Source organism: Delphinus delphis, chromosome 12 (assembly GCF_949987515.2).
Source record: "Delphinus delphis chromosome 12, mDelDel1.2, whole genome shotgun sequence".
In the NCBI taxonomy this organism is placed as follows: Eukaryota; Metazoa; Chordata; class Mammalia; order Artiodactyla; family Delphinidae; genus Delphinus; species Delphinus delphis.
Window position 1 is genome coordinate 51,018,153 of NC_082694.2, and position 21,480 is coordinate 51,039,632.

At 39.2% G+C, this 21,480-nt stretch overlaps 1 long non-coding RNA gene across 2 annotated transcripts in view; it reads left to right on the plus strand.

The window, feature by feature from the left end:
- The window catches only part of LOC132434921 (uncharacterized), a 321,045-nt gene that overhangs the window by 133,722 nt on the left and 165,843 nt on the right, over positions 1–21,480 (plus strand). For both annotated transcript variants that reach the window (XR_009521452.1, XR_009521453.1), the window contains exons 5-6: positions 7,120–7,201; positions 16,643–16,761. This is a non-coding gene — a long non-coding RNA (uncharacterized lncRNA). The remainder of the gene's footprint in view (positions 1–7,119; positions 7,202–16,642; positions 16,762–21,480) is intronic.

The following is a 21,480-nucleotide window of genomic DNA, read 5'->3' on the forward strand; positions in this document are numbered from 1 at the left end:
AGAAACCCATATGTAACTAAGGATAACATTTATGCTTTAAATGAATGTGCTTTTCTCTTTTATATTTCCATTTGTGTGTTTTTCTCCCATTCCCCAGAGTAATCTTTTATCTTAGGTAGGAATTTGGACAGTTACAGCAGGGATAAAAAGAGAAAGTGGTAGTCTATGTTCATCGTTCTGATCACCAAAATAGGGTTTTAAAAAATCTAAAATAAAACAATATTCTTTAGAAATCACGCTTTTCCTGGAGAGAAAAGGATTTTCTAAATTTCTTATGCTTCATTAGCACATCCAAACCCAGGCTTCAACGATTTGCATGCTGAGTTTAAAGTAAACCATGGGTAGATAGAGCTTAGTTTGTGAAATCCTTGCTAGAAGATCACTTTTTTTTCCTTTCTTGGTCTTGTTCTCTATATTGGAAAGGGGGAAAGATCCATGTCTCGACCACCTTTCTCCAGGCTGAAATCTCAGATGGAGTGGTTTAGAGGGTGATGCTGGTATTGGTGTTGGAGTAGAGTGGCTCCAAGTAATAGGAAGTCAGAAAATCTGAATTCAGAGTGGACTTGTGCCACTCCCTCCATTTAGAACTCTTCTGAGTGTCTGCCCCACAGACTGGCCTCCTCACCATCATGTGGGGAAAAGCCTGACCGTGACAATATAAGCATGATTGCATGGTGAAGGCAGAGAAAGGGTACAAGTTGGATCCTTGGCCTCCCTCACCATCTGTATGGTCTGGGAGGGAATCAGAAATTTCCCTATGCCCCCCCAGGGTGGGTGGCTGGCTTCTAGAATGAAGGTTGAGCTGACCTCTCCACAGAGGCTGCCAGTGGACAGCCAAAGCCAAAGCTAGTGGTCTGATACCAGCTTGATCAGAGGAGTGAACACACAGTGACTGCTAACTCCCAAGCAGGGCCACTAGGGCCTGCCTGGGCCCAGGGAAGGATAATGAAGCCACCAGCTACAGACATAAGCAATGGTTCTACCTAGCCAGGGACATTGTTACAGAAACCTGATGGCTCTGAAGACAGCACCAGATCCTGCCCACACAGATCCAAGCCCTCCTCTGCTACATAATAGATACCTTCTTTAAGAGTGATAGGGAGTGGAAGAAGAAGTCTGAAACTTGGGTATATACCCAAGAGATAAAAGATCCCAGAGAGACTGAGATACCATTAATTAGCTAAGGTAAGTACTACTCCTTTTAGTGCCCAGTCAGGAAGAGCTCGTGAAGATGATTAGATCATTATAAGAAATTAAGAAGCTACAGGGTTTTTTACATATCCAAATAGCTGTGGGTATAAATGTGTGACTTCCTTAGCAACCTGTCTGTCTGTCTGTGTCACATCAAATTTGTTGCTTGTCTTATTCAAGTCCTGTTCATCCCTTATCCACTTCTTGTCGACTTGGGCTGCCAAATTCTTTTTCTTTTTCTTTTTCTTTTTTGGGCTGCCAAATTCTTAAAGAGGAATATTATACCCTTCCCATTTGTTAGTACTTTATCAAGTTCTTTACTTTCTGAGCAATTTTGCCATAAATGTTTTGTTGTGTTGATGTTTGGTTAAAAAATGTTACATCTTCTTTGATGAGTTCTATTGTTTATCCTCATAAATTGTTTATTCTGTCACAATTAATGTTTTTGACTTTGAAATCTACCTTATCTGATGATAACTTAGGCATTTCTGCTACTTTGTGTATTAGTTTCCTAAGGCAGCCAAAAAAACCCAAAAACTTGATGACTTAAGACTACAGAAATTTATTGTCTCACAGTTCTAAAAGCTAGAAGCCTGAAATCAAGGTGTCAGCAGGCCATGTTCCTTCTGATGTCTCTAGGGAGGAATCCTTCCTTACCTCTTCCAGCTTCTAGTGTTTGTTGGCAGTCCTTGGCATTCCTTGGCTTGTAGATGCCTCACTCTAATCACATGGCCATATTCTCCCTGTGCATCTTCACACTGTCTTCCCTCTGTGTAGGTCTGCATTTGTGTCCAAATTTTACCTTTTTATAAGGACACCAGTCACATCGGATTAGGGCCTACCCTAATGACCTCATTTTAATTTGATTGCCTCTGAAATCAATCAGTCTATCAATAAATAAATGCCTTATTTCCAAATAAGGTCACATTCTGAAGTACCTAATGAGGTACGTGCTGAGGGTTAGGACTTCAACGTACCTTTTTGGGGAGTCATGATACAAGCCATAACACTTCATTTGTGTTTGCATGATCTATTTGCCTCTTTATTTTCAACCTTGATCATTTTGTTCCTGGCACATTTATTTTAGACACAAAATACTTGAGTCTTTATAGGGAATTTTACTGATTTATATGAGTTTTAATACTTTCATCTTATTTTACACCTATTAAGATACTTTATTATGATTTCTCTTTTTCCCTTTACTTAATTTTGCTGGATTGATCAGTTGGTAACTATGCTTCCCACCACTGAGATGAGATTATTTGAACACTTTTAATTTTTCACTTCTTTTATTCTCTCCCTCCCCCTTCCCCATTTTGAGATCTTTGTTCTGAATTTAACTTTTATTTGGTTGGAGTACTTCCCAAGCAATTTCTTTAGAAAGAGCATATGTCTGTATATTTTCTGTGCCATTGTTTGTCCGAAAAATGTCTGTTGTTACTTTCATATATAATGATAATAGGAATAGGAATAGGCTCAGAATAGGAATCTTGACTTGTGGTCCTTTCTTTCAAATGTCTGTATATGTTGTTTCACTATATATAGAGTCAAGTAATGCAGATGAGAATCTGAACCTGGCCTGATTATCTTTTCATTTAGGCACCACATCTCTGCCTGAAAGCTTGTTGAGATTTCCTTTTAATCCCTGGGGTTTAGACATTTCACTAGGATGTGGTCAGGTTTGTTTCTTTTTTCCTGAATTCTGCCTATTACTTTGTGAGCCTTTTCAATCTGAAAACTTGCTGTAGTCCAGGAAATTTTTTTTTCTATTTCCTCTTTCATAATTACATCTTTTCCATCTATTCTTTTTCTTAAATCTTGAACTTCTATGATTCCCATTTTGGGACTTTCAGATATGCCTTCCATGGATCACCTTTTTACTCCTAACTTCCCCCTCCTCTTTTTTTTTTTGATAATTTTCCTTAAGGCTGTGAGATAGTGTCTCTATTTATGTGTTCAGATTACTCATTTCCCTTTCAACATTGTCCATTTTCTTTTTCACTTCTCTTGAATTTGGGGGTAACTTTTTATTTTGATGTGGTTTCTAAAGTACAGAAAATTTGCAAGAATGGTATAAGATATACCTTTACCAATTGTTTACATTTTGCCCCATTTTCTGTGAAATTTTTTAATGGGGAATCATATTTTGAATTTCCATTTATTCATAGGTAGTTTATAGTATTTGATGCTATTATAGTATTTGATGCTATTATATAGTATTTGATGCTATTATATTATTTGATGCTATAGTATTTGATGCTATTATTATTATTATTATAGTATTTGATGCTATTTGATACTATTATAGTATTTGATGCTATTTCTATTATAGTATTATGAATGCAATTTTTTTCATTACATTTTCTAATTGGTCATGTTTGGCATATGTGAAAGTTGATGGGGGGATAGCTATCTAGTAATCTGACTTTTTATTAAACTTTCCTATTAATCCTAGGTTTTTCAGTTAATTCTTTCATATTTTCTCAATAGATGATCATATCAGCAGCAAGTAATGACAATTTTATATCTGTCTTTTCTATAATTGAACCTCCTGCTTCCTCTTCTTATGTTATTATTTTGACATGGGCCTTCAGAATAATGTTAAATAACATCTGTTATCTTCCTGGTCTTGTTCCTGATCTTAATGGGCTTTCCCAAGAAGTTGGGGAATGTCACTTGTAGTTCACCAAAAAGCAAGATATTTGCTATTAGTTTTTGAAAAATGTCCCTTCTCAAGTTAAGTTCCATGCAGTTCTAGTTTGAGTTTTGATTAATAATAGATGTTAAATTTTATCAAACTTCTTTTCTGTACTTATAAGGATCACATCGTTTTTCTCATGTAGTCTATTAATATAGTGAATTTCTTAATTTTTTAAAATTGAGGTATACTTGGTGTACAGTATTATATAAGTTTCAGGTGTACAACATAGGGATTCACAATTTTTAAAGGTTATGCTCCATTTATAGTTACTATAAAATATTGGCTATATTCCCTGTGTTGTACTATATGTCCTTGTAGTTTATTTATTTTATACATAGTATAGTAGTTTCTACCTCTTAATCCCCTACCCCTTTCTTGCCCCTCCCTACTTCCCTCTCCCCACTGGTAACCACAAGTTTGTTTTCTTTATCTATGAGTCTGTTTCTTTTTTGTTATATTCACTAGTTTGTTTTATTTTTTAGGTTCCACATATAAGTGATATCATACAGTATTTGTGTTTCTCTGTTTGACTTATTTCACTAAGCATAATACCCTCAAATCCATCCACGTTGTTGCAAATGGCAAAATTAATTCTTTTTTTTATGGCTGAGTAGTAATCCATTGTGTATATATGCCACATCTTCTTTATCCATTCATCTGTTGATGGACATTTAGGTTGCTTCCATATCTTGGCAACTGTAAATAATGCTGCTATGAACATTGGAGTGCATGTATCTTTTTGAATTAGTGTTTTTGTTTTTTGAGGATGTATACCCAGGAGTAGAATTGCTGGGTCATATGGTAGTTCTATTTTTAGGTTTTTTTTTTTTTTTGGTACGCGGGCCTCTCACTGTTGTGGCCTCTCCCATTGCGGAGTGCAGGCTCAGCGGCCATGGCTCACGGGCCTAGCTGCTCCGCGGCATGTGGGATCTTCCCGGACTGGGGCACGAACCCGTGTCCCCTAAGTCGACAGGCGGACTCTCAACCACTGCACCACCAGGAAAGCCCTATTTTTAGTTTTTTAAGAAACCTCCATACTGTTTTCCTCAGTAGCTGCACCAATTTACATTCCCACCAACAGTGTATGAGGGTTCCCTTTTCTCCACATTCCTGCAAACACTTGTTATTTGTGTTTTTTTGATGATAGCCATTCTGACAGGTGTGAGGTGATATCTCATTGCAGTTTTAATTTGCATTTCTCTGATGCTTAACAACGTTGAGCATATTTTCATGTGCCTCTTTTTCATGAACACCGTTTCATTGACCATCTGTACATCTTCTTTGGAAAAATGTTTCTTAAGGTCTTCTGTCCATTTTTTAATCGGGTTGTGTGTTTTTTGATGTTGAGTTATAAATTTCCTAATTTTTAGCCAACTTTACATTCTGGGAATAATGCTAATTGCTCAAAATATATTTATCTCTTTAACATACTCTTATTACATTTAATTTGTTGTAATGAGTTAGGATTTTTATATCTATATCTTATGTGAGTTTGAGCTATGGCTTCTTTTTTCTCCCAATATCCTGGTTTTAGTGTCACAGTTATGTAAACTTCCCATCTTACTGTGCCCTTAAACAGATTTTAAATAAAATAAGAATATAAGATGATAAAGTTTTGAGGCATTAATGAACCTCTTGAAGGCTAAATCTAGAAAGTTAGATGAAAATTAATGATAATAAAAGACTTACATTTCCTCTACTTGTCTCTTTTTGTTAGAACAGAATCTTTAAACATATCCACTGATTTTAAGACATCAGTTTCTTATGGCCTCATAGACACTGAACTAAAGTTGAAACATTGTCATTTTGGAAGTGTCAAAACCTTAGATTTGCAGAATACTTAAAAATTTATGTAAACTTATAAACTCAAATGGTACTCACAGTAATATAATAAAGAAAACACCAGTCACTGCCTTGACTGCCCCTCCTGTCCCAACCCTAAAGGCATCCACTTGATATATCTTCTGTCATTTGTCACCATGTTTCCAAATAATGAACATATACTACTCTCTCTAGTTTTGTCGAGTTATGTATAATCCACTGTTTTCCTATTATGGTAGCTGAATATTTTAACTTTCAAACACTTTCTACTCTTTTCCCCATTCTCTAATATATCTTTTTTTAAAGAATCCATACTCATTTTTGTGTTAAATAAATCTTGCACACTGCTGAGCTGAGTGGCATACTCTTATTACATTTCCTTTCTTGCAAGATACTTTGATTTTCTTGTCTTTATTCATTGCCTATCTTTTCATTTGCTTCCTTTTCCCTGAACCTACTGCTAGGTCTTCCAATATCCCCCAATACCTCTGAAGAGGGCCTTTCAGTACAATTTCCCACACAGTCAAACCTGTTAGATAACCTCCTTTCCATGTCTCTCCTGCGGTCTACTCTGGTGTCCTCCTGGCCTGCAGCACAGCTCTCAACCTGGGAATTCCTTTACTGCTTTCCTGCCCTGGGTCCTCTGCTTCAGGTTTCCACAACTTCCTTTTTGATTTAGTCCCTCTTTTTGATGAAACATATATACCAGCAGCTTCCTGAGAAAGACCACTTGAGAGTAAAAAGTTTGGGACTTTGCATGTCTGAAACTATCTTTATCATGTCCTCAGGCTCGATTTGCCAGGGCATGACATTCTAAGTGGAAATTAATTTTGTGGGCATCATTCCTTTTCTTCTGACTTCCAATGTTACTACTTATACATTATTTTCTTATCACTGTCATTATTTTCTTATTCCCTATGTGTTGTGTGAGATTTTTTTTTTTTCTCTCTGGAAACTTGTTGTTAGGATATTCTTGTTGTCTCTAGTGAGAGTGAGTAATATTGTGAATAACTACTGTGTGTCCAGAGACTATTCTTCCTGCTTTGTATGTGATTCAGCCATTTGATCCTCAAACAACTCTATGAGATTGTTGATAACTATAATTAGTCCCATTTGACAAAATAGAAACCCATGACACAGAGAGTTTAGGTGATTTTCCCAAGGACACACAGCTAGTAGTTGATGCACCCAGGATTTATATCCAGTTCAGTTCTGCAGTCGATGCTCCTAATCATTATTCTTAGCTTCTCCAGAAAGGTAAAAGTAACCAAAGGGATTTCCCACTAATGCAGAGTTTCAAGCAGTAGGTCCAAATAGTAGGGATCAACACCACACAAAGTTTGGGTTCCTGACCGACTGATGCACAGGTCAACACTAATTATGAAACAATTTCTCTCTGTCTACAGGACCTTGGACGTTTCCTAACAGAAACCAGCCAGCAGTGCTTTTTTACAGCCAGCAGGCAGGGAGTTTCCAAAGGCAGGACAGGTATAATTTTCATCACAGTCTTATACCACTTATAGCCAAAGAGGAGACTTGCAGAGGGTGATTCATCTGTAAGGCTGACCCAGCACCACTCTTCTCTGTAGCGAACACTCCTCTTTGTGACATCTTGGAGTGTCTTGTACCCAGATGCTGCCAAATGCTCATGCCTCTATCTTCTATGCTTAACTGCAGTCATAGTAACTTTCCTTCTCTTACTTCCTAGAATACCACTGGCACATGATCAATTCCATTGTGTGGTATTCTTTGTATTTTTTATTAATTTTATGTCTTCCCAGCTATACTGTGGGCAAAACTATCTTATATATCTTCTAACTCTTCATGGTGACAAAAAGATGACATATATATGAAAATGTATATGTACACACAAGTGTGTGTGTGTGTGTGTGTGTGTGTGTATGTGTGTGTACATGCTGCTTAAAGACTTTTTATCATAAAGGTAATATATCTTCATGTTTAAAAATAATTGAAACAGTGCAAAAGAGTGGAAAATGAAAGTTAAATTTTCTCAATTTGTGTATATAGGAGCATATATATATATATATATATATATATATATATATATATATATACATCTATATATTTTAACATAATGGGATCATATTATAAACACAGTTCAAAAACTTGGCAATTTGTAGCTGCAAATTCTTCCCTTTTTAAACAGCTGGTAGGATGAATGAATCAATTTTATTAACCAGTCATCTATTGATGGGCATTTAAGTCCTGTCTAGGTTGGGACTTTTTGTTGTTTTTGTTTGCTAGTACAATCAGTGTTGCAATGAATGTTGTAAAAACATTATAATCACTTATGCAAGTATATTTATAAATAAATTCATTGAAGTGGGACTTCTGGGTTAAAGAGTACATGCATTTAAAATTGTGATAAGTACAGCTACATTTATTTCCATGAAAGTTATGCCAAATTATACTACTATAAACAGTGTCTAAAAGGGTTTGTTTCCCCCCCATCATATCCATTGTCAAATCATGGAGCTTTTCAATATTCCCTTATCTAACATGGAGGAAAATTTGCACATCTTTGCTATTTTAATTTTCTAATAATGATTGAAATTGAGCAGATTTTTAGATATTTGTTGGCATCTCTTTTGCAATGAACTGATTTTCATATCCTTTGCTCATTTTCTAGTGGGTTGTCCATTCATTTGTTGTTATGGTTTGGTTTCCTGTTTAATTTAATTTATGGTTTGTTTGTTGTTTTATTTTTTGGCATATTAATGAAATTAGTCCATTACCTGTTATGTGTGTTGCCAATATTTCCCCTGTTTTGTTATCTATCAACCTAGTTTTTTGTCTTTTAACTTTGTTACTCTTGGGGTGTGTGTGGATGTGGGGATGTGTATGAATTAAGGCAGCTGAAAAGAGAAGAGGCTTGTTTAAAGCCCCTAAAAGCACAGAGAAGTGAAAAGGGTTAAGGAGCAGGAAAAGAAACAAGGGAACTTTCCCAGCTCTGTTGCGCATGTGCATTTTCTCCTTCCACAAGAGTCATAAGCCTTACTGGAACAGCCAGGAAGCAACCATTATCTAAACCTGAAACTCCTGTTGACATAGTTTTTAGAGAAAAAAAAGACAATAAAAATAATTTTTAAAAATATATTGTTAGATAAAAGGTAGCTTTCTCCTCAAAAAAAAAAGATTAAGGGATATCCAGGATTGGATGACAAATTAATATGCAACTTGCCCATGCCAACTCTTCCAGCCAGCTTAATTCTCATCAGCTACTATAATTTATTAACAGTGAGGTGAGAAAAGACATGAATCAGCTTAATGTGATATAAGTAGGGCGTTGCCATAGCAACAAGATGCAGTCTGTTTTCTACTATTTATGTATGGTTTATTTTCTCCAGAGCCTTTTGAGTTATTGCTTGAAACAAATGGAATGAGAAACATCTTGTTCTGAACACCTCCCCACACCGCCCCTCAGTGTGTATGTGTATATAAAGCCACATACTTTTTTAATGAGAGAAAAAACAAAAACACTTGAAATTTTTTTAAAAAATTGTTTTTAGCACAAAAAGCTAACTACATAGTTTCCAACCCAGTGTGATTTTTAAGACTCAAATGTTTTTTTTACTTTCACCTCTGAGACATGTGATTCCTCACTGAAACCTCTGGGAGAAAACCCAAAACACATGCTGGAAGCAAACCTAAGGCTAATATTGCTTCTCAAAGGAAACATTCACATTCTCTACCCAGACTTCATAACTGGCTGGGACCAACTCCCCACTCCTAAAAGGAGTGAGCATTCTAGGTCTGGTGGTGACAATTTGTTATTTCACTTGATCTGAAAAATTCAGAAGAAAAGTCCAGTCCAGGGAGGAAGTCAAGGCCAAGTCTGTGAGCCTGTTGGCCTGTGGAGGACAACGTGGAACCTTAAAAAATCTTACCAGCCAGTAAGCAGCCCCATCCTTGCCTGAAGTACCCTGTATGGAATAGACATTTTATGAAGGGTCCCCATAATTTTCCCCATTGTCCACTTTTTCTTGAAGGTATAGAATTGAGTTTTTAGATCAAAGATGGACTGGTGGTCATCTCCAGGCCATAGAAAACATCTGGGTTTCAGTTATTGTGAATAAAGATCTATGAATATTCATATACATCTCTGTTGATGAGCACGCACAGTTGAACAGAGTTGAATTGCTGAGTCATAAGGGAGGTTTAAGTTTAGTAGTTACTGTCAATGTTCCCAAAATGACTGAGCCCATTTACACTCTAAATACATCCTTGGCAACACTTGGTATGGTTAGTCTTTTGTTTTTAATTGAAGTATAGTTAATTTACAATGTTGTGTTAGCTTAAGGTGTACAGAAAAGTGATTTATATAGATATAGATATATATTCTTTTTCAGATTATTTTTAATTACAGGCTATTATAAGGTATTGAACATAGTTCCCTGTGCTATATAGTAGGTCCTTGTTGTTCATCTATTTTATGTATAGTAGTGTGTATCTGTTAATCCCACACTCTTTTTTCTTTTTAAACAGTAATAACTTTATTTATTTATTCGTTTGTTTATTTATTTATTTATGGCTGTGTTAGGTTTTCGTTGCGGCACACAGGTTTTCTCTAGTTGCAGCTAGTGGGGGCTATTCTTGGTTGTGGTGCGCGGGCTTCTCATTGCGGTGGCTTCTCTTGCTGTGGAGCATGGGCTCTAGGTGCATGAGCTTCAGTAGTTGTGGCGCGCGGGCCCAGTAGTTGTGACTCACGGGCTCCAGAGCACAGGCTTAGTAGTTGTGGCTCACTGGCTTAGTTGCTCCACGGCATGTGGGATCTTCCTGGACCAGGGCTCGAACTCGTGTCCCCTGCATTGGCAGGCATATTTTTAACCACTTCACCACCAGGGAAGGCCCCCAAACTCTTAATTTACCCTCACTTTTCCCTTTTGTAACCATAAGTTTGTTTTCTATGTCTGTGATTCTATTTCTGTTTTGTAGAAAATTTCATTTGTATCATTTTTAAGATTCCACATATAAGTGATATCATATGATATTTATCTTTCTCTGTCTGACTTACTTCACTTAGTATGATAATCTCTAGGTCCATCCATGTTGCTGCAAATGGCATTATTTCATTCCTTTTGTTGGCTGATTAATATTCCATTGTATATATATACACCATATCTTCTTTATCCATTCATCTGTTGATGGACACTTAGCTTGCTTCCATGTCTTGGCTATTGTAAATAGTGCTGCAGTGAACATTGAGGTGCATGTATCTTTTCAAATTAGAGTTTTATCTGTTCTGGATATATACCCAAGAGTGGCATTGTTGGATCATATGATAGCTCTATTTTTAGTTTAGTTTAGTTTCTTTTTTTTTTGCAGGGAGGGGAGGAGAAGGAAGGATTTATTATTGCTTGCAGCAAGTAAGGAGAACACTAGGGATTTTCCCAAAGCAGTGTCTCCCTGAAAAGCAAAACTGGGGACGTTTTAAGCTAACAGTACATGCATATTCATGAGGGTGCTTGAGCAGAGGAGAATTCAGCATAGAATTGGGGCAAAGGTCGACAGAGTCCAAGCCTTAGTTGATTGAAGTCAGGAGGGTCAACATCATCATTCTGTCCTCCACCTGGGTGGGAGCCTTAGTTCTTGAAGGTTTATGGCCGACCTCACAGCATTTCATCACACATGCAGGGTAAGGAGTCTACAGCAGAGTTCTGGAGGTCAGAGTCCAAAATGTGTCTTGCACAATGAAAGTCGAAGGCTTGTTCTTTTGGAGGTTCTAGGGGAGAGTCCATTTCAGAGCCTTTTCCAGCTTCTAGAGGTTTCCCACATTCCTTGGTTCCTGACCTTGCATCGCTCCAGCCTCCACTTGCATCCTCACATCTTCTTCCTCTATTTTTAGTTTTGTAAGAAACCTCCATACTATTCTCCATAGTGGCTGCACCAACTGACATTCCCACCAACGGTATAGGAGGGTTCCTTTCTCTCCACATCCTCTCCAGCACTTATTAATTGTAGACTTTTTGATGATGGCCATTCTGACGGGTGTGAGGTGATACCTCATCGTAGTTCTGAGCTGCATTTCTCTAATCATTAGCAATGTTGAGCATGTGCTTGTTGTGCTTTTTATGTGCTTGTTGGCCATCTGTGTGTCTTCTTTTAAATTTTAGCCTATTTGCATAATCCTGGTGACTAACGATATTAAGCACTTTTCAGGTGTTGGGCCCGGCACTTGGGGCATTATGAGATCTGTACCTGCCCAGAAAGTATCCCCATGCCTAAGGGACTGAAACATTAAATAACAACTAAAAAAACACAATGACAGATAGAAAGAGAGACCATAGAAGCAAGAAAAAACACGTTTCCTGCTTTTTAAACAAAGGGGCCTGTATTTTCATTTTGCACTGGGCCCCGCAAATTATGAGCCTGGACCCCACCCTCAGCCTGCTGAATCCACATCTTCAGGGTAGGGGCTGGAATCCTGTTTCCACTGCCTCTAGGTTAGTTGAGGTCATTCTCTCTCTGCATCTTGGTCATCTAATTCCAGCATTGCCTTCATTCTCCCCACCAACCCCAAACCACTCTCTGCTTTACAGCCAGAATGATCTCTCTAAAACAAAAATGGGATGCACTATTCCTTGCTTCCCATGTCCCCATTTTCCTAGGGTTAAATCCTAGACTCTAACATCGTTTACAAGGCCCTGCGTGACTTGCCCCCTGCTTGCTCTGCAGCCTTGGCTCTCTCCATTCTCAGCCTCCAATCATAGGAAACTACTTTCAATTCCTCCAAAGTACACACTCTCTCAGTCTTTGGTGCCTTTGCACGGGCTGCTCCCATTGTCCCATCATTCTTCTTCGTAAGATCTCCCTACCCGCTTCTTAGTGTGGTTAACTCTAACTCATCATTCAGGTCTCAGGTTTAAAGTCTCTTCTGTGGAAGCCTTCCTAGACCCTCACCCCCTATTTGCTCCATAACGCTGTCATGCTGCGTTATAATTGCCTATTTACCTACTTAACCTCTCCCATTAGATAATAAGTTTTATGAAGGCCTGTACCCTTACCTTCTAGCACAGTGCCTGGCACATAGTAGGGATTTTGTTGTTTGCTGAATGAACAAATGAATATTGGAGCACTTCAAGTTCCTTAATATAGAAGGCAAGTTAGGGATGGGGGAGGGGAAATGAGACTGAAGAATGAGCAGAGCTCAGATATGGAGGAGATCATATTTCAGGAAAAAGTTTGATTTTGGTTGTGTCAGTGAGAAGGAGACTGACAAACTTTACTCCCTGAATTCACATCCCTCAAGATAGACTGTCACTCCATCTCCCTGTTCCACATCACCTCCGTACTTTGGCTTCTGCTGATCTCCTGTCTAAAAGTCCATTCCTTGTTTCAATCACATCTCACCTGGTCTCTGAAACGTTCGCTGACTCTCCAGACTCTTCTTTTCTCCCTAAGATTCTACAACATTCCAAGCCAACACTACGCAATCTGTTACTTGGTTGCGTTCCGCCTGCCATCATTTACTGTGTGTCACGTTGTCCTCTGAAAAACAGGATATAGGGGAGAGTGACTATAAGCAAATAAAAGAGGAGATTAAAATAAACATTGCAAAGTGTGTCCAAATGAATATTATCCCTCCAAATAATCTTCATGTGAAATCATTTTGGAACTCATCTTTGGGAATGGGCGTCAAATCCATTTTATGCACTGTAAAAGAAATAGAATTGTTCTTTATTGTGACCCTGAATTTTTGGCCCCAAATAATATTTACTTAGCTTGTTCATCTACCTTATTTTTCAGACTTGACTCCAAATGACTTTTATATGTAACTGTAAATGTTCAATCAGAAAAGCAGAGGCACTATGAGTGATACAGAACAAGGGATTTATTCTATGGATTAGACTTTACACAGTGTGGGAGCTGGTGAAGATGCGTGTTGACACTGCATCTGGAATGGGTCCGAGGTCTCTTTATATCATCAGCTGGGAATAAAATATAATATGAAGAGTGGGAGAAGGAAGACAAACAGGACTCCACATGGGTCTGTCACTACCGCCATCACTGATTATGAGCATGACCCACAGAAGAAGCTCTGCCCCAAAGCTGCACCTGTGTCTGGTATCTGACCCTGGAGTCAGAGAAGCTGGAGCAGGCAATGCAGTGGCAGTTCCTCTGAGCCTTGCTGCAGCACCAGGCCCACAAGGGGAGGCCCCTGGATCAAAAACAGTGTGTGCAAGCTGCAGTGACACCTTATACCCTATACCAACCTGCAAATTCTCTCACAACAAACCCTAAGCCAGCTGTGTACATGGAAGGATGTTCTGGGAAATGTAGTTCATCTGACTACGTTGCTGACGCACAATAGCAGCACAGTTATAAAACTCAAGCTTGACCCCCCCAAGGGATGGTTTGCCACCATTGAAAGCAGTCAAAAGCAAATGCCAGTACATGAGTTCCCCAAAGTGCTAGACACAAGGGCAGAATCTTTGGAATGAGTGGCAAATGCTTCCAAGAAGTTCAGATTGACTTCTTTAAAAAAGGACAAATGTTCATTTGGGTGTGTAACATTTTAATATCTTTATGAGGGTTTCAGGGAGTAGGGGGAAGACTAGTCATATTATTTTATAACCACTTCTTCTATTTTCATTATGTCCCCCTCTGGTTCTCAAGTTTACAGATCTTTTTGTTTTTGCTGTTGTTGGTTATATTTTACTTCAACTAAGTATTATGGCTGATTCATAAGTTGTTCAAAAGTAATACAAAGGAATGAGTAAATCCTGGGAATGTATCCCAGAGCTGGCTAATAACTTCTCCCTTCCCAAGGTGGGTGTTCTTGCTACTTTCTCTTATCATGATATACTCCCTAACCGTAGAGTTTAGAATCCATTTTTTCTCTCGAATTTTGGTCCTCTGGCCTTTCACCACTTCCATGACATCTGTGCAAGTCCTTTCTTGTTATATGGCCCATATCAGCTTCTGTGTTTTAGGTCTTTCTAAAGGCTTTCTCCTTTAACGCTGACAATGTGATATGGATGATCTTATTCTTGTCACCCTAGGCAAACCCAGAAGCCAGCAAAAATGGTCTATGGGTATAAAAAACCTAAATAACAAATGGTGTGGTTAATAAATTACATTTCTGTCAGCCTGATCTCAGTTTCCTTTTTTATTTCTTAAACAAAGCCTAGAGGCTTATGATCCCTAGTGTATCCACCGCCCTGACATTGCTTCTAAGTTTTAAAAACCGTGTTAAATACACAAACACAAAATTTACTATCCTCACTATTTTTGGGTGTACAGTTCAGTAGCATTAAGTACATTTACAATGGTGTGCAATCAATATCCAGAACTCTTTTCATCTTGCAAAACTGAAACTCTGTACCCATTAAACAACTCACTTGCCCCTCTTTCTAGCCTCTAGCAATGATCATTCTACTTTCTGTCTCTTTGAATTTGACAACTCTAAGTACCTCATATAAGTGGAATCCTAGAGTATTTGTCTTCCTGTGACTGATTTATTTCACTTAGTATAATGTCCTTAAAGTTTATGCATGTTGTAGAATGTGTTAGAATTTCCTTCCTTTTTAATAATAATACTGAATACTGAATAATACTCCATTGCATATATATACAACATTTTGTTTATCCATTCATCCATCAATGGACAATTGAGTTGCTTCCCCCTTTTTGCTATTGTGAATAATGCTGCTATGAACATGGGTGTACAAATACTTCTTTGAGACCTTGCTTTCAATTTTGGGGGGTATATACCTAGAAGTGTAACTGTTGGATCATATGGTAATTTTATTTTTAATTTCTTCAGGAACTTCCATACTGCTTTCCATAGCAGTTGCACTATTTTACATTCTCACCAACAGTGCACAAGGGTTCCAATTTCTTCACAACCTCACCAACACTTGTTATTTTCTGTGTTCTTTTTTTTTTTTAAATAGTAACCATCCTAGTGGGTGTGAGGTGATATCTCATTACAGTTTTGATTTGCATTTCCTTAATAATTAATGATGTCGAATATCTTTTCATGCTTGCTGTCCATTTGTATATCTTCCTTAGAGAAATGTCAATAGCTCAATTCTTTTTATCACTGGATAATATTCCATTGTATTGATGTACTACATACAGTTTATTTATCCATTCATATATTAAAGGACATCTTGCTTTCAAGTTTTGGCAATTATGAATAATGCCTCCATAACAATTGTGGGCAAGTTTTGCATGGACATAAGTTTTCAACTCATTTTGGTAAATTTCAAGGAGCATGACTGCTGAATCATATGGTGAGAGTATGTTTAGTTTTACCCTATCTTCCAAAGTGCCTGTACCATTTTGCATTCCTACCAGCAATGAATGAGAGTTCTTGTGGCTCTACATTCTTGTCAGCGTTTGATGTCAAAGAATAGAAGAGGGAGTAGATAGTAGACAAGATTATACCCACCCCTTCCTCTGGAGCTCCCACTGCTGCACTGAAATATGTGTTTCTATGTCTCTCTTGAGGCCAATCTACTTATTCATCTTTGTATAGTAAGAAGTATAGGGTCTGGCAGAGAGTAGATGCTCACTATTTGTGGAATAAATAAGTAAAACAGTCACAAGTGATATTACCAGTTTCTGGAGAAATCTCTGTGGCAGTGATTCTTAACCTTGTCTGCACATTGGAACCACTAGGGAAACCGCAGGAAAATGCAGAAGCCTAGGTCTCACTCTCAGAATTTCTAATTTGGATGTTCTAGGGTAAGGCCTGGACATGAGGATTTTTTAAATATTGCCAGGTGACGGTAATACAGGTATCCCCCAATTTTTGAAAGTTCCCTTTCCACCACATCACTTTTACGAAAGACTATGTTAGTACCTGTTTTTGCTAAAAACAACAACAAAAATCCAGGGAGGATTTTCGCTTTTACAGAAAATGGTGAAAAGCTAAAATAACGTCAAGCATTTGTTTTGCAGGGAGCAGTTAAAGAGGCAGAGTTTCACCCCAAGCAGTGAGAGTGGCACCATCCAGCTCCCTCTCCGGGAACCGTACTCAGCATCTCAGCATCAAGCTGCCAGAGCTCTGAACTGTGCCTGTGAGTATCTGTGCGTTATCTTGATTTATTTAGTGCATCCGCAAGCAAGATGCATCCTAAGGTAATTGCTTTTTTGATTTACACCATCTTGGCTTCAAATGGTTTCACAGGAACGTTCTACTTCCCGAAAGCAGGGGAAACCTGCTGTATACAGTCCAGACTAAGAACCACTCGAGGGAGCATAAGAATCACTTGGAGGGCTTGTTAAAACACAGATTGCTGGGCTTCACCCCTGGAGTGTCTGATTCAGTAGGTTTGGGGCCCAGGAATTTGCATTTTTAACCAGCTCCCAGGTGATGCTGATGTTGCTGGCCCAGAATAGAATAGACTAGAGAGAGAGATCTCATTCAGCTGTGAACAACCCACTCTTCCTTTCTTATTAACTTCATAATTGTCCCCAGGGATGGACTTATGAGTAGTGTACTCTTACTAGATATTTTAAATATTTTAATATATACCCTTATACTTCCCCCAAAAGAATTTGCAGTGGTAGTATGATTTGAAGAGAAATCGAAAAAGCTCTCTGGTAATTTACTAATTCATTTTTTTGGCTGTTAAAAGCTTATCAAGGCCTTTATCACAAATATTACATATAATGCAGATTTCCTCCTTGGAGGAAATAGAACCCTGGGCTCAGCGAGGAGAAAGAAGATACTGAAGGCAGACTAGGATGGGGACATGCAAAAGTACTGACTTAATATCCACCGGGAACTGCGTGGGTTTTGACCCTCAGGGTTTTGATTCCTGACAGCCCAGGAATCCTGTCTTCAGTCACTGGCTGTTCTGTTCCTTATCTCCACTTGTCCCCACCCCAGCACGAATCATACCCTAACCTCCCAGACTGACTAAGTACTGCAACCTCTTCTGTTCTCCTGTTCAAGTTCCTCTTTGATCAACACTTTTTGCCTCTCTGGGTTTCAGCGGTGTCATCTGTCAAGTGGGGAAAGGAGGATGAGGGAACAAGCAAAGAGGCCAACTTGGATATTTGGTCACTGTGATTTCTACACTAATTCCCTAGCTTTGGGGCAGAGTAGCACAAAGGCTGGCAAACCTCAGCTTCGCTCTGGAATACCCAGCCTCAGAAAGAGACTGAAGGGAAGTGAGTTGGCTCTTCCTTATTTGCCTTATGGGGTCAACCCGGTGTAGAGAAAAGAGACCTGGACTGAGAATTAGGCGTCCTAGGTATCACCTGAAAACAAACCAACAAACAAACAAAAAAAACGCACAACCTAAAAGTTGAGTGTTTTATTCTGGGACCTTACAGAGGACTATAGCCTGGGAGACAGCTTCTCAGATAGCTCTGAGGACTGTTCCAAAAAGGTAAGAAAGGAGCCAGCTTATGTAGGAGTTTTGCTGAAAACATGTAGTCAAATATCAAAAGATTGCTGCTAGTCACAAAAAAACAGACTTCTCAAGTTAATGACTTCAGTGCTTTTCTATGTATGGAAAGGTGCAAGAGTCTGGGCTCATTGAAATTATTCCTTTGAAAGGCATCTTAACAATCTAGGGCTAGTATCCTGTTTTTCTCCATCCTGAATTCCCCTCAGGGTGCACCGTCAGGGGCGGCTACAGTGGCTGGTGGCTTGATGGTGTGGTCCCAGTTCTACTTTCCACCTTCTATGAGATTTGGGGCAGTCATTTCACCTTTATGGGCCTTCTTGTTCCCTCATTTGTTACATAGAGTTAGCTACGGCATGGGCGTGTTTGGAGGATCAAATGAGAGATTGGAAGTGAAAGCACATGGTGCTTATCAAAGTATATATTTTATATTGGGGCCCAGGAGCCCACTGTCCTTCCAGAATATTGTAACTGAGAAGGGGCACCACAGTACTTGTATCTTCACCCCATTCTATAAACATCGTCAAACATGGTAGAACATACCCAAATAAACCAGAATGCATTTGTGCTCATAAAGAAAGATATGGCAGAAGCTCAGTTGGAAATCCAATCCAGGTTGGTTCCAGAAACACACATTTTATACCAAATTTTGCATCCGTGATTCCCCTACTCCTCATACACATCCCACCTTTCAGCTCAGTCCCTGGGCTATATTCTTTTTCTCTAGCTCATAATCCCCAAACTCAAGGGAAAATATCCTTGCTGGGCTCTGACTCTCAAAAGGAAGAGAGAAGATTGCCAGTGGCGTAGAAAGGACAATGCTGCTAGCCCCTGAACAGACCCCGGCACCTTCTAAAGGAGAAACCTCTTGTAAGCTGTGCTGTTCCATGAGCAGTGGGCCTTGGCCAAACCAGAACTGAGGAACTCTCCTCCCTTCATTGAACATTTAGAACTGTATTTTAGGTTGTTTTGTTGGTTTTATAATAAGTATGCATGACTTTAGTAAGCAGAGGAACCAAGGATTTTTATTTAACTATAAAAATACTTTATTATTGGTAGAACATTGGTCAGAATTGTTACTGTATTCTGTTTTTGTTGATTGTTTTGAAGTATACATATATAATAGGGACAATATTTTGAGAGTACTAAACCAATGTTATTTTCATCCTCTGTAACTCATAGATCCTAGAGTTACTGAGGCTCCCATATCAACTCAGACCAGAATAGAGAAGATACTCCTTTAGCTGTTATCCATGAGGCCTGGTGTCCCACAGGATAGGAGGCTATGGTGAGGATTGTTCATTCTGAAGATGGACATGTGTGGGAAAGGAGAGACAGTAGATCCAGAGGGAGATAGAGATGGTCAAATGCCAATGCCGGGGTTCTAGGCCCTCCTTCCTGGCTGAACCTCAAGGTCAGGAGACTGTAGAGACATCTGGCTGGGCATCGGGGAGCCCAGGTTAATTGGATTTGGTGACTCCATTCTCAGGGCATGATCTGGAGAGGCTGCAGGCCTCTAGGAGCCCAGACTTTAGCTTCTCTATATCCAACCTGGAAAGAATGATGGTGTGGTCTCAGAGAAGGCAGGAGAGCAGAGGCACTTCTCTATAGCCTGTGTGTGGCATATAGCGTATCTAGGAATTCCCAACTGCCTTAGTAAGGTAACACAAAGGGGCTTAGGCCTGATGGAATAGCCAATCTGGAGTCAGGATGAAAAAAACACCAGTATGTAGATGCTTTTTAAAATCAGGAGTGTGTCTGAGAACTCAGGCTCCAGGTATGTGTGCCAGTGAGAAACAAAAGATTGGATGAGGCCAGTCCAGAGGCCAGGCTAGGAAGCAGGAAACATGTGGATCTGAGTCCTCCTCTCTCCTGGTGCTGTGAGGTCATATAAGCTCCCACTTACCCCAAATGTCTTTTAAAAAGGAGTGGGAGAGGAAATGGAGAGAACTGAGCATTTTTGCAAACTCTGGATCATTCAAAAGAGATTATTTAAATGGAACAAATGGAGATACGGATGATTTGAAACTTTTCCACCTCTCACTACTCATGGGTTGGGAATTTGAGGGGGAAATTAGATCAGTTATGGAAAGATAAAGAAGTTTTATTTCCTTTGTACAACTGAGTAGTGCAATGTGTAAAACTCCAGTGCTGCTCCACATATGTGCTGTTAGTTAGATGATATCAATTGTTTACCCCTTGGTTTTGCGTGCTTTCTTCATTTGCACAATATTTAGTCCTAGAGTCCTTGAAAAACAATCTACACACACGTAGTAACATCATAGCCCAGTTACTGCCGTGACCACAGCCCTGATTCTGAGTCACCAGACTCCACACCTTGTCTGAGGTCACTCTGGGTTCTAAAGGCACCTGGAACACTTCTGTGAGCTATCATTCAAATATTTTGCCTACTTTCATCATCCCAGCTTTATATCCTTCTAGAAGAAATGCCCAAGAATTGTGTTATAGTCCCCAATTTTAAAAAGTAGTTTTCAGAGTGTTTTATTTGTGTTATGTCATATTGTCCCAACAACTCTGTGAGTCAGATGGAAGAAATGGTAGTAGTTCCATTTTACAGTAAAAAAATCAATTCCCAGAAGCTTAAGTGTTATCAGTCAGGGCCCAGTCATGAAAACAGAAAGCATATTAGGTCCTTCAAGAGAGAGAATTCATTATAGGGGATTGGTTGCAGGCATTTGTGTACTCAAACTGTTCACACCAGCTTGTGAAATTCAGCGATGCCATCTTGATAGTTGAAAATTATACATGGTGAATGATCTATATTACAAAAATCGTATATATTACAAATCAGGTTTCTTTTTGTTTTTGTTTTCCGGAGAGCTGGTTATTAAATATTTACCAGCACATCACTGGTTATAGGTATTGGAGGACTGGGAAAAAAGGGAACATTGACGTAACAGAGATAGTAACTGGACGAAGCAGTTACCATCCCAGGACCAGAAAACGAAGGAAAGAGGTTGGGTTACGAAAACCTAGGAGGTTAGAGGAGGGCCCCCCAGAGCCTGGGCTCAGACTGCAGAGGGGTGCCTGCCCCCCTGGTGCTGATACACCTGAGGGGCACAATGATACTGCATAGGGGTGCTGAAGGAGCATGGAGGCCACAGCCTACCACTGATGCTGGGGTGAATCTGATAGGGATAGCAAGCCAGCAGAAAGGAGTGTGTCCTTCCTCCTCCTCCTGCCTTGAGTCTCCCTCAAGTGCCCCTATTGGTAGAGCTTAACAGAGAGCAGCGGCAAAGGAGAAATGTGGTTTGCAGAATCCCTAGCCGCAGTGTTTAAAGCCACATACAGAAGATGGGTGGGGGTGAGAGACAATAGCTTAAAAACTAGCACATTAAGGGACTTGCCAAAGGTCACATA